This window comes from Chiloscyllium plagiosum, chromosome 17 (genome assembly GCF_004010195.1).
Source record: "Chiloscyllium plagiosum isolate BGI_BamShark_2017 chromosome 17, ASM401019v2, whole genome shotgun sequence".
Taxonomy (NCBI): domain Eukaryota; kingdom Metazoa; phylum Chordata; class Chondrichthyes; order Orectolobiformes; family Hemiscylliidae; genus Chiloscyllium; species Chiloscyllium plagiosum.
This window is the reverse complement of record NC_057726.1, coordinates 22,054,644-22,071,840: the sequence shown is the minus strand read 5'-3', so window position 1 is coordinate 22,071,840 and position 17,197 is coordinate 22,054,644. Positions and strand designations below refer to the sequence as shown.

At 40.9% G+C, this 17,197-nt stretch overlaps 1 protein-coding gene across 1 annotated transcript in view; it reads right to left on the bottom strand.

The window, feature by feature from the left end:
- The window catches only part of LOC122558266, an 18,552-nt gene extending 3,371 nt beyond the window's left edge, over nt 1-15,181 (bottom strand). Inside the window, exons 1-2 of the mRNA XM_043706653.1 lie at nt 15,177-15,181; nt 5,039-5,044 (exon numbers count right to left, since the gene is read on the bottom strand). The gene's annotated coding sequence lies outside the window, so the exon portion shown is untranslated. The remainder of the gene's footprint in view (nt 1-5,038; nt 5,045-15,176) is intronic.
- Between the last annotated feature and the right edge of the window lie 2,016 nt (nt 15,182-17,197).

Genomic DNA, 17,197 nt, shown 5'->3' with positions numbered 1-17,197 from the left:
TATCCCTCAGTACCCTCTCCAGCAACATTCCCATCACTGACATCAGGCTCACTTGTCTGTAGTTACCTGGAATATCCCTACTATCCTTCTTGTACAGGGGTACAACATGAGCAACCTTCCAGTCTTCTGGCACCTCACCTGTATTTAAGGATGCCACAAAGATATCTGTCAGGACCCCAGCTATTTCCTCTCACGCCTCCCTCAGCAACCTGAGATAGATCCCATTGGTCCTGGGGATTTGTCCACCTTAATAACCTCTAGTCTACCCAACACATCTTCCCTACTTATGTCAACATGATCCAGACTAATCAAACTTCTATCTTTAATCTCAACATTCATCATGTTCCTCTCCTCAGTGAACACTGATGCAAAGTAATCATTCAGAATCTCACCCATTCTCTCAGGTTTGATATACAGCCTTCCTTCATTTTCCTTTAGTGGACCAATCCTTTCTCTAGTTACGCGGTTGCTTCTTATATAAGAATAAAATGCTTTGCGATTCTACTCACTAAAGCTATTTCACGACCCCTTTTAACCCACTTGATTCCTCATTTAAGACTTGTCCTACGTGTCCTACTCTTCCGATATTTGTCCAGGGCCCATTCTGTTCTTAGCTGCCCAGATCTTATGTACGCTTCCCTTTTCCTCTTGGCTAGCCGTACAATTTCTCCTGTCATTCACGGTTCATGAATCTTGCCCTTCCTATTCTTTGCCTTCAACGGGAAATGCCTATCCTGCACTATCTTTAACCTATCTTTGAAAGCCTCCCACATATCAAATGTGGACTTCCCTTCAAATAGCTGTGTCCAATCCACATTTCCCAGCTCCTGCCTAATTTTGATATAATTGGCCTTGGCCCAGTCCTCTTCCCTGAAGACCACTCTCATCTTTATCTACGAGTATTCTAAAACTTATAGAATTGTAGTCACTGTTCCCAAAAAAATGCTCCTGCCTAATTTTGATATAATTGGCCTTGGCCCAGTCCTCTTCCCTGAAGACCACTCTCATCTTTATCTACGAGTATTCTAAAACTTAGTCACTGTTCCCAAAAAAATCCCCCCAACGCAACTTCTACTCCCTGTCCTTGTTCGTTCCCCAGTACCAGGTCCAATATGGCCCCTTCCCTCATCGGACTATTGACATACTGCTGTAGAAAATTCTCCTGGACGCTTCTTACAAATTCTACCCCATCCAGATCTCTGACGCTAAGTATATCCCAGTCAAAGTTGGGAAAATTAAAATCTCCCATCATCACTACCCTATCTGTTTACCTATTTGTTCTTCTACCTCAAGCTCACTGTTGGGAGGCCTGTAATACAGCCCAACAATGTAACTGCACCCTTTTTATTTCTCAGCTCCACCCATAATGCCTCACTACCCACGACCTTCATAGTGTCTTCCTTTAGCACAGCCGTGATATCATCCCTGACCAGCAATGCAACTCCACCTTCCCTTTTACTTCCCTCCCTGTCATGTCGGAAGCGTCTACATTCTGGAACATTTAGTTGCCAATCATGCCCTTCCTTCAACCAAGTCTCTGTGATTGCAATAACGTCATACTCCCAGGCACCAATCTAAGCCTCAGTTCATTTGCCTTACACACTATACTCCTTGCATTAAAGTAGATGCATTTCAGGCCATCAGTTCTTTTGCATTCATCTGCTCTCTGCTACTCTTCCCTTTACTAATGCTATTAAGCAAAGCACTACTTATTCATCCAACAAAAGAAAAAAACTAAAGTAAAATAACTGGCTTAGGTTTAACTCTATTGGAAAGCTTAACAGAATAATAGATCAGTGAACAACTAAACAGTAACTGTTCCAGTTTGGTAATACACTCTTGGCAAAAGGCAAATTCAGAAAACAGATTGTGACATACGCAACACTAACAGCCCAGAAGGAAGAAAAAACATCAAGACAACTCTGCGTGTAGCAGGGAGAGCTGTACTGTAGCAACATACACAACTGCTACTGAAAAATTAAAACTCCTGATTCAGTGGGAGCTTGACTCACATTCAATTCAGGCTGCTTCCACTGTTCCAACTTTAAAAAATATTCCCCAAGACCTCACAAGCTGTTTACTTTATGTGTTTTCAACAGACATCTCATCACTTCTGTCTTGAAACCTTGCTTTAAAAAAAAGGACAAAAATTACCTCTTAAAGCCATAGTACTGTCACACCGACCAACCTTTGACTGGCCTCAGACTGGAAACACAGTATGAATGAAGGTAGAATATTTATCTTTCAAAAGAATATGCACACGAACATGCAGTTTAGAAAGAGTAGGCCATTTGGTGCCTCAAGCCCACTTTGCCATCCAAATTGATCATTGTCTAACTGTATCTTCAAATCCTCATTACTGTCCATCCCTCAATGCTTCACCCACGTGCTTATCAAGAATCTATCTATGTCTGCCTAAAAAGGTAAGCAAGAACTTTGACAGAAATGAAGGCAGAAATTGCAGGGGGCACTTTCAGACTGGAGAATTGCAAACATATTGTTTGAGAAAGATTATAAGGGTAATCCCAACAATTACAGACCCATTTGTTTAACCCCAGTTGTAGGATAGCTTCTAGAAATAATTATTGAAGTAAGAACTAGTAGTCATGTGGAAAATGTTGGATTATTTACGAAGGGTAAGCATGGATTTCTAAAGGAGAAATGTATTTTAACTAACTTGCTAGAGTTTTTTGAACAGCTAGCAGAAAGACTTGATGGAGGTAATACTGTCGTTGCGGCATTCACCGATTTCCAGAAGATGTTTGATACAGTGTCATACAACGGACTTGTAAGCAAGGTTACGGGTCATGATATGAAAGGGACAGTAGCAATATAGATACAACATTGGCTGAGTGATAAAAAAAAAAGTGTCAATGGATATTTTTGGGTTCGATGCAGGTGTTTAGTGAGCTCATCCATTGGGTCGGTATTGGGACCCTTGGTTTTCCTCATTCATATTAATGATCTAGATCTTGGCGTGTAGGGAACAATGTCAATGTTTGCAGATGCCACAAAACTTGAAGAATTGCAATCTGTGAGGAGAAGAGAGTGGAACTTCAAAAGATCAATGACAAGTTTGGGGAGTGGAAGATAGAGTCATGCAGCCCTGCAGCCAATGAGTCTGCTCTGACCTACCTACTCTAATCCTACTTCCCAGCATTAGGCCCATAGCCTTGAAAGCTGTGACATTTCAAGTGATCATCCATGTGCTTTTTAACGATTATGAGGTTTCCTGTCTCTACTGCCCTCCCCGATAGTGTTTCAAATTCCCATCACCTTCTGGGTGAAAGCATTTTTCCTCAAATTCCCTATAAACATCCTGCCCTTCACCCTGAAATTATACCACTCCAGTATTGATTCAACAACTGAGGGGAACAGCTACTTCCTCTCCACCTGTAAATGCCCCTCATAATTTATTATACAACAATCAGATCCCTCCTCAGCCTTTTCTGCTCTAAAGAAAATAACTCAAGCTCATCCAGCCTCTGTTCAAAGCTAAAATGCTCCATTCCAGGCAAAATCCTGGTGAATCTCCTCTGTACTCCTCCTAATGCAATCATATCCTTCCGATAGTGAGTTGACCAGAACTGCATACTGTACTCTAGCTGTGACCTAACCAAAGTTCTGTACAGCTCTTGCATGATTTCCAGCTCTTATAATCTAAGTATTGATTGAAAAAGGCAAATATCCCATGTGCTTTCTTAACTACCCCATAAACCTGTCTTCCAGCTTTCAGAGGCCTGTGGACAAGCACCCATGATCCCCCAATTCCTCTGAGCTTCCTATTGTCCTGCCATTCATTAAGTACTCCCTTGTCTTTTTCCTTCTTCCAAAGTACATCGCTTCACACCATTCAAGGTTAAATTCCATCTGCCGCTGATCTGCCAATTTGATGAAGTCATTGACTATTTCCTGTAATCCAAGACCCTCTTTCCTTACTACTAACCTCACAGCCAATCTTTATGTTATCCACAGATTTGCTTGTCATTCCCCAATATTTTCATCTATATCATTTATAAATATCACAACAATAAGGGATCCAACACTGATCCCTGTGGTATGCCATGCATATCAATCTCCAGTCACACAAGCAGCCTTCTACCACCACTCTCTGTCTCATACCACTGAGCCAATTTTGCTGAATTATCCTGGAACCCATGTGGTTTTACTATTTTTAATCAGTCTCTCATGTACGTCCTTGTCAAAGGTTTCACTGAAATCCATATAAACTGCATTATCTACACTGCTTTCATTGATACACTTAATCACCTCTGCAAAAGTATCTATTAAACTTTGTGAGGCATGGACTTCCTTTGACACAGCCATGCTGACTATTCCTGATCCAACCTGGTTGTATAAATGGAGATTAGTTCTCTCCTTCATAATTTTCCTCAATAATGTCCCTCACATTGATGTGAGATGCATTGGTCTGCATCAGAGAATAACAGAATCCATACACTGTGGAAGCAAGCCATTTGGCCCATCGAGTCCACACCAACCCTCTGAAGAGCATCCCACCCTGACCCTATCCTATAACCCTACATTTCTCTGGACTTGATGCTCCTATAATTCACCTTAAAGGAAAAATACAGGTCGATACTGTCCCTGGTTTATTTTTGGATGTCCTCACTGTTCTGCTGTAGATTTTCCCTTAAGTAGCTGTTCCCAGTGTATTTGGTCAAATCCTGCTTTACTTTAATAAAATCTTCCTTCCCTCAACCGCTGTTACAGACAATCTTTTTTGCTGTTGCATAACAAACTTAAATTGTGTTGTGGTTGCTATCAGTAATATGCTGCCCCAGTGGCACCTTGAGCACTTATACAGCTTTGTTGACCAGAATTAGGTTGAGCACTGCACCATGTCTTGTTAGACGTTCTACATGTTGATATAGATGGCTTGGTTGAACACATTTCAAGAAATCCATCCCTCCTAACCCTTTACGCTATGACAATCCAATTAATATTGGTGACGTTGAAATCTTCCAATATAATTATTCAGGATTGCTTTTGTCACAATCCTCAGTGAATTGTCTACATACCTGCTCTTCTATTGTCTACTGACTGGGGGCTTATGATACATTCCAAGCAATATGACTCCCCCCTTTTTATTCTTAATCTCTACCCGCAAGGCTTCATTTGAAGACTGTTCCAAGATATGTGCTTCCTTAATACAGTAACTCATTCCTTAATTAATAATGTGAAATCACCTCTTTTTTAGATCTTCCCTGAAGATCTTATGCCCCAGAATATTGAGTTGTCACTCTTGCCCTCCTTCAACCATGTCTCTGTGATGGCAACAATATCACACTTCTATGTGTCAATTCACACCATTAACTCAACTGTCTGACCAATAATATTCCTGGAATTGAGGTAGAGGCCAACCAACCTTGCCTTACTTTCTTGAAACCTAAACCTAGCTTAAATCCCTCTGTCTAAGTTCCTTTACTATGGAATGCAGTGTCCATATTGCACTGATGCTCTGTTTCACCTTCCCCTAGCTGAATGCCTCAGAAAAGTATCAGAGAAGTGTTGAGGCGATACATTTTCTTATGAAGAATATTGAAAGACAATCCAAAATAGGAAGCACAATTGTAAAGGGGATGCAGGAGCAGAGGAGTCTGGGTCTACATGTGCACAGATCATTGAAGGTGGTTTAAAAACTGGAGAGAGCAGTTGATAATGCACACATAATGTCCTTGGCAATATTAATAGGGGCACAGAGTCCAAGAGCAAGGAGGTAGTGTTGAACTTGTATAACATACTTCTTAGACCCAAGCTGGAGTATTCTGTACACCTGTGGATGTTCGGTTACAGAAAGGAATTGAATGCTTTGGAGTCAGAGCAGAAGCAATTTACAAGAATGGTCCAAGAGTGAGGAAAAGCTATGAGTAGATTGGAGAATTTGGACTGTTCTCCTTGGAGAGGAGGATACTGAGAGGAGACTTTCAAAATCATGAATGGGCTGGATTGAGAAGCTGTTCCTGCTTGTGAAAGTGAGAGTATGGCATGCACTATGATGTGGTGGAGGCAAGTTCAACCGAGTCATTCAGGAGTGTACTGGATGATCATTTGGATTAAAACAGCATGTAAGGGCACGGGAGGAGAGCATCAAATGGTATGAGACAAAGATACTCATTTGAAGAGCTGCTGCAGGCGAAATGGGCTGAATGATTTCCTTCTGCAACATAAAAATTCTATGATTCTGTGATACTTCTACTGCCTTTTGAGGAAGCAAATTCCAAAGGCTCATGTCCTTCTGTCAGAAATAAATTACGCTTTTCTCTATCTCAAACAGCAATTCCTTATTTTAAACAGTCCTAGATTCTGCCTGAAGATGAAAATTCTTTTCCACATCATCCTGCTCAAGACCTCTCAGGACCTTATGTGCTTCAATCAAGTCAGCTATTATTTTTCTAAACTCCAGTGGAAAAATGCCTAGGCGGTCCAATGTTTCCTCTTTAGACAACCTGCCCATTCCAGGCATTAATCTCGTAAATCTTCTCTGAATTGCTTCCAATGTATTTACATCCTTCTTTAAATCAGGAGACCTAAACTGTATACAATACTCCAGATATGATTTAATGGATGACCTATAAAAGTGAAGCACAATCTTCTTACCATTGAATTTAATTTTCATTGCAACAGTAAGATTCTATTTGCTTTTCTAATTATTTGCTGTATCTGCATAATAACCTTTAGTGTTTTATACAATAGACCATGCAGATTCATCTGCATCTCAGTCCTCTGCAACCTTTGACCATTTAGATAATATACTTTTTAAGATTCTTCCTGCCAGAATGGATAATTTCACATTTTCACACATTATATTCTATTAAACAAATCATGATTATTCACGTAACCTGCCTTTCAAAGATTTTATTCAATTCTCATGGGATGTTTTACATGCACTCCATTTCATCATTTCATACAAATCCATGTATTTATAAATTTATCAGTCTTTCAAATGGCACAAGTATCAGAGTTATTTATTAAGAAATAGCAGGATAAAATCCTACAATCTTCTGTTACCCAATCATATTAGAAAGGAAATAAATAATGCCAACTTCTTCACAGCACAGCAAAAGCATAATGCTTTTTTTTGAGGACTTTTCTGACAAACAAGCATCATTCAGCATTATAAATGTTTTTTTCCCATTTATAATGCAAATTTCAGAGGTAATCTACCAAACCCTTCCCTATTATTATTACAACTGTTTTCTGATTATTTCCCTCAATTAATTGTTGCTTTTTGTGCTCAATTTTTTAATCCCATCTAATTGTAATGGGGTAAGTGTGAGTATGCCAGAAGCAGCACCTAGCCTACCTAAAAATGAGTGTCAACCTGATAAAGCTACCAAACAGGACTACTTGCATGTTAAATTGCATTAGCAACAAGTGATAGACAGAGCTAAGTAATCCTAAATTCAAGCTCTTGTCACAAAGCTGTTCCTTTTCTCAAGGATATTGTGTCCTTGATTTTCTCAGACGGGTGTTAAACCAGCTCTTAGCTCCGAGGTGGCTAGTTTGGTACAGAAATGGAAAAGGATTTTGAGAGGCTCTTTGTTTATATGTAAACAGATGAGACTTCAGGCCAAGGTGATCATGTTATAGAAGTGACCTGTATAATGAAAGGGGAGTGGTCAGTACTGAAAGTGAAAGTTGTTTGAGGCAGTTCAGCAGTGGACTGTGTGAAGAAAGGCTGCTAAACCCTCTCTCCTTCTGCCCTCCTAACTGTAAGCCTCTCTTTCAGTTTTATTCTATGTTTAAGGGGCTTGTGTATTGGCACTGTTGTGTACATTCAGAACAGCATAATTAAGTCTAGTTTGGATAGACTGGGTTCTGTAGATATTTTTTGTTCTGTTCTTTGTGTTTTGTGAATACATTTTTGTCTGTTTTAAAACCTGGTAGTCAACCTAGCTAACATACTCCAGGTAATTTTCACTGTACACTTACTGAAACAAATTGTAAAGTTATGGTCTGGGCTGCCTGCTTAAGAATGTTTTCAGTGGTCTGACCTAATCCATAATACTCTGCAGTCCTGCCACATTTAGTCATGAATGGTGGTGGACAATTAAACAATGGTCAGGTTCTGAGGGATGAAGCTGAACAAAGATCCCATGCAGAGCAGGTTCATAGTTCCTTGAAAATAGAGTCACAGGTAGATAGGATAGTGAAGAAGCCATTTTGGTATGTTTTCCTTTACTGGTCAGTGCATTGAGTATAGAAGTTGGGAGTTGTGGCTGTACAGGACATTGATTAGCCACTTTTGCAATAGGGCATGCAATTCTGGTCTCCCTGCTATCGGGAGGATGTTGTGAAACTTGACTGGGTTCAAAAAAGATTTACAAAGATGTTGCCAAGGTTGGAGAGTTTCAGCTAGAGAGACATGCTAAATAGACTGGGGCTATTTCCTCTGGAGTGTCAGAGGGTGAGGGGTGACCTTATAAAGGTTTATAAAATCATGAGGGATATAGATATGGTGAATGGCCAAGATCATTTTCCCAGGGTAGTGGCGTCCAAAACTGGAGGGTATAGGTTTAAAGTGGGAGGAGGAAGATTTAAAAGGGACCTGAGGGGAAACTTCTTCATGCAGAGGGTGTTGCATCGATGAAATGAGCTGCCAGAGGAAGTATTGGAGGCTGATACAATTACAATATTTAAAAGGCATCTGGATGGGTATATGAATATAAGTTGTTTAAAGGGATATAATCAAATGCTGGCAAATGGGATTACATTAATTTAGGTTAAGTGGTCAGAATGGACGAGTGGGACCAAAGGGTCTGTTTCCATGCTGTACAGCTCTATGACTCTATAACTCATTTGGGGAGGAGTGTCCATAAATATCCACATTCTCAGTAATAGAAGAGTCCAACACGTCAGAGGAAAAGCTAAGGCTGAAGCATTTGTAGTGATCTTCCATTTGAAATGTCAAATGGATGATTCATCTCAGCCTTCTCCAGTTGTCCCCATCATCACAGATGCTAGTCTTCAGCCAATTAACTCCATGTGATATTAAGAAATGATTGGAGGTACCAGATACTGCAAAGGCTATGGGCCCTGACAACATTCCAGCAATAATACTGAAGACTGGTACTCCAGAATTGCTTCTCCTTTGCAATCTGTTCCAGTAGAGTTACAACACTGCACCTGCCCGACAATGTAGAAAATTGCCCAGGTATGTCGTGCACACAAAAAGCAGGGAAAAAAACCTACCCACACCAATTACCACCCCATCAGTCTGTACTCAATCATTGGTAAAGTGATGGAAAGTATCATCAACACTGCTATCAAGCAATACCTGCTCAGCAATAATCTGCTCAGTGAAGGGCAGTTTGGGTTCTGATAGGGCCACTCAGCACCTGATCTCATGACAGCCTTTGTTCAAAAGAACTGAATTCCAGAGATGAGGTGACAGTGACAGCCCTTGACACCAAGGTTGCATTTGACCGAGTGTGGCTTCAGGGAGCCCTAGAAATACTGAAATCAACGGGCATCAGAAAGCAAACTCTCCACTGATTGGAGTCATACCTGACACATTAGAAGACGCTTATGGCTTTGAATGTCAGCAATCTCAGTTCCAGCACACCTCTACAGGAGTTTCTCAGGGTGATATTCTAGGTCTAAACATCTTCATCTACTTCACCAATAATTTCCATCATAAGGTCACAAATTGTTTGCCAACAATTGCTCAATTTTCAGCACTGGTCATGACTCCTCTGGTACTGAAGCACTCCATGCTCAAATGCACCAAGAGACTGAAGGCCTGTAATCAGTGGAGTGCCACAAGGATTGGTACTCAGTCCACTACTTTTCATCATTTACAGAAATGATTTGGATATGAACATAGTAAATAAGTTTGCAGATGACATCAAAATTGGAGGTGTAGTGAACAGCGAATAAGGTTACCTCAGATTACAATGGGATCTTGATCAGATGGGCCAGTGGGCTGAGTGGCAGATGGAGTTTAATTCAGATAAATGCAAGGTGCTGCATTTTGGGAAAGCAAGTCTTGGCAGGACTTATACACTTAATGGTAAGGTCCTATGGAGCAAAGAGACCTTGGAGTGCAGGTTCATAGTTCCTTTAAAGTAGAGTCGCATGTCAATAGGATAGTGAAGAAGGCGTTTGGTATGCTTTCCTTTATTGGTTAGAGCATTGAGTATAGGAGTTGGGAGGTCATGTTGCGTCTGTACAGGACATTAATTAGGCCACTTTTGGAAGATTTGCATGCAGTTCTGGTCTCCTTCCCATCGGAAAGATATTTGAAACTTGTAAATCTTTTCTGAACCCTTTCAAGGATGTTGCCGGGGTTGCAGGATTTGTGCTATAGGGAAGGCTGAATAGGCTGGGGCTGTTTTCCCTGGAGCATCGAAGGCTGAGGGGTGACCTCATAGAGGTTTATAAAATCATGAGGGTCATGGATAGGATACATAGACATGGTCTTTTCCCTGGGGTGAGTGAGTCCAAAACTAGAGGGCATAGGTTTAAGGTGAGAGGGGAAAGATATAAAAGGGACCTAAGGGGCAACTTTTTCACACAGAGCATGGTGCATGTATGGAATGAGCTGCCAGAGGAAGTGGTGGAGGCTGGTACAATTGCAACATTTAAAAGGCATTTGGACGGATATACGAATAGGAAGGGTTAGAGGGATATGGGTCAAGTGCTAGCAAGTAGGGCTAGATTAGGTTGGGATATCTGGTCAGCATGGATAAGTTGACCAAAGGGTCTGTTTCCTTGCTGTATATCTCTATGACTATATGATTCAATAACTGGACAATATCCAAGATGGGGCTGACACGTAAACTAACATTCACACCACATAAATGCCAAGCAATGAACATCTCCACTAACCACTACCCCCTTGACATTTAATGGTGTTGCCATCATTGAATTCCCCCACTATCAACATCCTGTGGGTTACCATTGACCAGAAACTCAACTTAACTCATCTTATCAATACATGGATACAAGAATAGGTCAGGGCAAGGAATCCTGCAGCGAGTAACTCACCTCCTGACCTCCTAAAACCTCCCAAGTTCATCATCTTCAAGGCACAAGTCAGGAGTGTGATGGTATACTCCCCACTTGCCTAGATGATGCAACTCCAACAACATGCAAGAAGCTCGACACAATTCAGGACAAAGCAGCCTGCTCGATACCATATCCACAAGTATCCAATCCCTCCACCACTGATGCTCAGTAGCATTACTATGTCCCAAGATGCACTGCAGAAATTCACTGAAGATCCTTAGTCCGTACCTTTCAAACTCATAAACACTTCCATCTGAAAGGATAAGGACAGCAGATATATGGGAAGACCACCAGCTGCAAGTTTCCATTCAACCACTCACCCTCCTGACTTGGAAGTATATTGATATTGCTTCGCTGTCGCCCTCCTGAAAGTCTACCTATAGCAGGTGGACTGCAGCAGATTAAGAAGGCAGCTCACCAACATCTTCTAAAAGGCAATTAGAGATGATCAATAAATGCTAGCCAACCTGTGATGCCCATGTCCCATGAGTGAATTAAAAATGTAGAAATCCTAGCATCATGCTGGGGTGATGAGAGTGATTTGAAAATAAATGCTGGACTGGAAGGAAGTGGTAACAAAAGGAAACTCAAGTTTTCCTTAGGATGCCAAGGAAACATTCCAGTTACTTTTGACCCATGAGGAATACTACGAGATGTTAAATGTATGTACCCTTAATTGGTCTCACTGTTGGATTTGGCCCTGTTTGGGCCTGCCAAAGTTTTTAGTTCAAACAACATTGTGGTGACAGTTACATTATTTCAGTATATCTATATAAAGTGTGTTCTTGCCTATGAGGAAGACCACCCATTCCTGTTTTGTTATGTTAAAATTTTAGCAGTTCAGATTTGTTGGGATTTGGAGTCCAGATGTATTAGTCAATAAAGATTGATAATTCAAATTCTGCTAGCTAATGCATGGCACAATACTTTTGTTTAGCTTTTTTGTGGTGGATGTTTGTCTTTCTCCTAATAGTTTCCCCCACCCCAGTCAGTGTGTTGTGATAAATGCTAGCCCTTGGCACGTGCAAAGATCTCCACGATGCACCATTCTCTCAATACCCTTTTTGCAGGTAGGATTGCAACAGTTAGCCCAACTATGTGCATGTGAATCAACACGACAAATGACTTCTAATCGAGTGTATGCAACTTTTTAGAGTATTTGTCTCACAGTCACACACACACTCTTCACTCACTCCCCAGAAAATCCACTTCCCTTCTAATCACTAAACTCCAGTTCACACCATGTATTCTTTCTTAAAGCTATACCCTCAGCATTTAAAGAGATGCCATCATTGTTTTCCTTAATAACAAAATTAATGACTCATTCCAATAATAAATGTTCATTAAGACTTTATTACTAAGCTTATGCAGTACAATTTAATAACTAAATTGAATTAATTAGCCTGACATAAATGTGGCCCAACCTCCTTCCTAGATTAACTCCAACCTTAGAACCTGAAACATTCTTATTTGCTGAGGGAGTGGACTAAATTCAGCTCCTCATAAACTATTCACAGCAAGTTTACACTTTTAATTCACACTCAGTAATATCAATTACAATAATTGCCACATAGTCAGTCAGTGCCATATGATTCATTTTTTCAATCATTTTAGCATACACAGATTGCAATTTTTTTATTCAACATTGGTGCAGTCCTTTGCTCTAATCAGGCCAGGTTTGTATTTCTAAATAGAAACTCTTGCATAACTTTAGAATCTGTGTTACATCCTTCAAAACTGGCTGCAACAAGAACATTCCTTTCTCAGCTGATGACCAGGTTCCATGTTCCACTTTCAAAGACAGTCTAAAAATGCTACTGAAGTCATCCAGGCATTTTGATTGCTTCGGCATTCAACTGGTAAATTGACAGTATGCATATTTTCCAATGGTTGCATTGCACTTATCCATGTCTGAAATGCTGTTACAAAATTGCAGAGTAACTCCTTCATTTTATTTCCTCCTGAAACAAAAAATATTTGTGTTCTGTTTCCACCATCCTACAAAAGAACACTGCTTTGACACAGTTGTAAATTTTCTCCCCACCAACCTCAGACTGGAGGGCTTGACGAAAGGTCAAGGAGCAGAAAGCCTTCAGTTTCAGCATTGAACTTCTCTCATCATCAATTTGAATTGACAACTCTGGGTAGATGTATTCCAAGGATTTTAACATATCCAGTTAACCTGGAGTTTTTCTCTTTATTTTATAAATAATAAATTAATATATTAGCAGATTAAGGAAAATATTTTCTTCCTGAATTGGGTGCAGCATTGTCCAGGAGACTAATGACAATTTCCAAAAGACAATACAACAATCCTGTAGGACTGGAAACCCTACTGTGAATTTTCTTGAATACAGTGATACACGAGATTTTTCAAAGATGAAGTCAGGCATATGTTTTGGGAAACCAAGCTTACTCACTGTTTTAATACTGTTTTTTTCCATAAGCTATGGGCCACTTAGCAAAGCATAATGTGACAGAGTTTGCAGAGTCATATTTCTTTATCATAACCCTTGTGTGTTGTCACTTGGGTTCTGATTGACCAGTCAGGCATCCATTATTTTAACTTTGCTCTTTAATCAACTTTACAGCTATGAACAGTGGGATTTTAAAGCATTTTTCCAGCCCTCTTTGGCTAGTCTTCTGCATTGACTCAGTGACCTTTAAAATCTCCATTGTGCATTGGAAGGGTCAAAGGAAAAGTGCCTGGAATTGTAAGTTAATAAGGAAGATTGTGCAAATCATGCTGCTCAGAGAAAGATAGGTTCTTCATATGTCAATTCTATCACCAAGACAGGTTCTAATTGGCACTTAAACAAACCTGGACATTCTTTATTTGCAGCTGAGTTCTATTTATAGAGTCATAGAAATGTACAGCACGGAAACAGACCCTTCAGTCCAACTCGTCCATGCCGACCAGATATCCCAACCCAATCTAGTCCCACCTGCCAGCACCCAGCCCAAATCCCTCCAAACACTTCCTATTCATATACCCATCCAGGTGCCTTTTAAATGTTGCAATCGTGCTAGCCTCCACCACTTCCTCTGGCAGCTCATTCCACACACTTACCACTCTCTGCGTGAAAAGGTTGCCCCTTAGGTCTCTTTTATATCTTTCCCCTCTCACCCAAAACCTATGTCCTCAATTCTGGACTCGCCCACCCCAGGGAAGAGACTTTGTCTATTTATCCATTTAAGAAAGTAGAAACTTTATTCCTGTCAGAGAGACATAGAAGACAGTTAAGTTTCAACTGATTTTGCCACTGAAGCCCACTAATGATTATAAACAAGGACACAGTAGCACAAATAGGAAATGGATTTGAATGGTAAGGGTGTAATGTGAGTTCAAAGAACTTGTGATAAAACTGAAGGTGTTAGTCAGATATTACTTAAATATTCCATTCAGTTTGGTTGCCAAGACAAAGAGGAGATATACAAGCACTGGAGGTTGTGCAGAGAAGGACTATAAGTCCAACCCTACTCTCAAATGGCTGAGTTCTGACAAACTGAAGACATTGGCCTTTTCAACCTCATACTGTGTAGCTAATGAAAGCGGTGTAGTTAATGAAATGGAAAAAAGTTCATTTAAAATATTACCTCAATTCAGACTGTCAGAGTAGGACAAAGGCTTAGAGGGACAAAGGCACATGTTAGAACCGATATGTCGAAATTCTTCACAGGATGAGCAATCAACATATGACATGAACAATTTGGATAGAGTGGCGGTGCGCGCACTGGAAGCAGCAAAGGAACAGTATCTGATCATTTGGGGCTTCTTGCCGTGTGCAATTTGGCTGCAGCATTTACCACCCGAGAACAGTGACCACTACAAAAATACCCCACTGATTGAAAAGTGCTTGGGTGGGGCGCTTTAAGGTAATTGACGATACCAAAAAATGCACGTCTTTCTTTTCATTATTGACAAAATTTGTTATTTCCTCCTGTCCCCTCTTCATAAAGAAATAGAGATCCGAATTTAGATGGCGCCATTACGATCACTGGTGAATGTCCAATACCAGTTTAAATGTTTGGATTTGGATTCGTTCTGTGTTTTCCGATTGTAGTTAACTACATAAAATAAGGAGACGTGTGGAACACCGTTTTGTTAACCTTCTCCCTTGTGTCGAATATTTCCATTCCCTCACTCTGGAGGACGCACATCTTCATTGCACAGTGTCCTGCAGCTGCTCTCTCAAATGCAAACTTCTATACTCTTATCAGGAGGAAAAAAAAATGTAATTTTGCGCTGGAAACAGTTACGGGGTTCAAATCTAAAACGGCAATAGTTTTCAGGGAAACAAATCTCTCGTCTAACACAAATTCTGAGCAGGTTACTGCGTCTCACCCACAATAACTTGACTATTGCATTAAATAAAGATACTACATCTTTGGAGAATTTCCTTTCTGCGATTGTGGAATTAAGCACAAAGCACATCTCAGTATGTATTGAGGGAACTGTTAAGTAGTGTATTCAGTGATTCTGTAGCATCCAAAGTGTAAGTGACCCCGTCCTACCATACCACAAACTCGCTTCTGTCTCAGTCCCACTCTCTGCAACTTGCTCAACGAATGTCTTCCCCGGTGGTGGGTGACTTCTGGGGAAACTACCCCAAAAGGAAAACCGAATTAATTACAACAAAAAAAAAGGAGTTGTTTTCGGGTCACTGAGGAACAGCAAAATAGTGTAACTTGCGGTTGATGACATGGAATAGAAAGAATACTGTTTCCAAGTTAATTATAATTGTTGTTGTTGTTAGTGATTGTCCCTCCTATATCGGGAGAGGAACAAACAAACGCCCCCAAAAAAGAGCCGAGTGAAAGCGCCTGTTCGTTTCCCTGCCAAGATGTGAAGCGCCGAAAGAAGCTGGGTCTGGGCAGATGTGGCCACATGTGAATTCGGTGATGACAGCCCGGGGACTGTGTCCAGCTTACCCTGAAGGAGCCGCTATCAGTTCGGAATCACCGACAATCACCAAACGGGGGCGTGAAGCAACTGTGCGCGGCTCATATCAACGCACCATTAGGTCGGTTGTCCTGTCTCACGGATACACTTGACAAACCGCGGTCATGATTGTTTTGTTTGGGAGGTAGATTCGAGATTAGAATAAGAAGGGCTTTTGCCCGAAACGTCGATTTCGAAGCTTTTCGGATGCTGCCTGAATTGCTGTGCTCTTCCAGCACCACTGATCCAGAATCGAGATCAGAATATCCCGCCCTGGGAAATATGCGAACACATAGTAGCCAGAGGATTTTTCTGTATTGTACGAGATTCTTGGTGGACATGAGTAAAAACATCAAGGGGGATGGTGCGAGGAGGTGGGTGGGAGTTAAACAGCCTGGCTGTTAGTGGCTTTGATGTGTGTGAAAGTAACTGATTGACAATTGTTCAGGCACAGGCTGGATTTAACAGCCCAGGCAAGGAGAGCCTGATTGATATAGAAATCGAATTGGGAAAAATACCGGGGGCTCCACTATTCCTCTAATCTCTGAATGGGCAGACCTGATTTAACATATAAACATTTTATCTCTGACAATGCAGGACTGTACTCAGGCTTCGACCTCGATCATGTGTCTCACTGTAGCTCTGGGGACGTAGCTCAGATTGTGGAATGCTCTGCCCCAGAGGGCAGTGGAGAGCCAGTCTCTGGATTAATTTAAGAAAGAGTTGGATAGAGCTCTCAAGGATTGTGGAATCAAGGGTTATGGGGATAAGGCAGGAACAGGATACTGATTAAGGATGATCAGCCATGATCATATTGAATGGTGGTGCAGGCTCGAAGGGCAGAATGGCCTACTCCTGCCTATTGTCTATTGTCTCTCCGCACACTAAAGCAATATTGATACATACAACTCACCCACCTCTACACACACATGATAAAGAGATACTCGTAAAATTTCTTGCTGAACTTATTCATCCGCCTCTGCCTTGTAAGGTTTGTAAAAAAACCCGAGTATATTAAAGGAAAAGTGATATGTCTTTGTTTGATTCTCAGTTTAATTGAAACATTGTTTGAAAACAAACTGAAGTGAAAGGGGGATACTGCCTTCACTGGCACAGAGCTGTCCAGTGAGGGAACAGGTGTGTCCTCAGCAGCATTAATGTTCAAAAAAATTGCACAGTTTTTTTTTGTTTACAACAAGTCCCTGTCTCGTGTGGATAACTGCG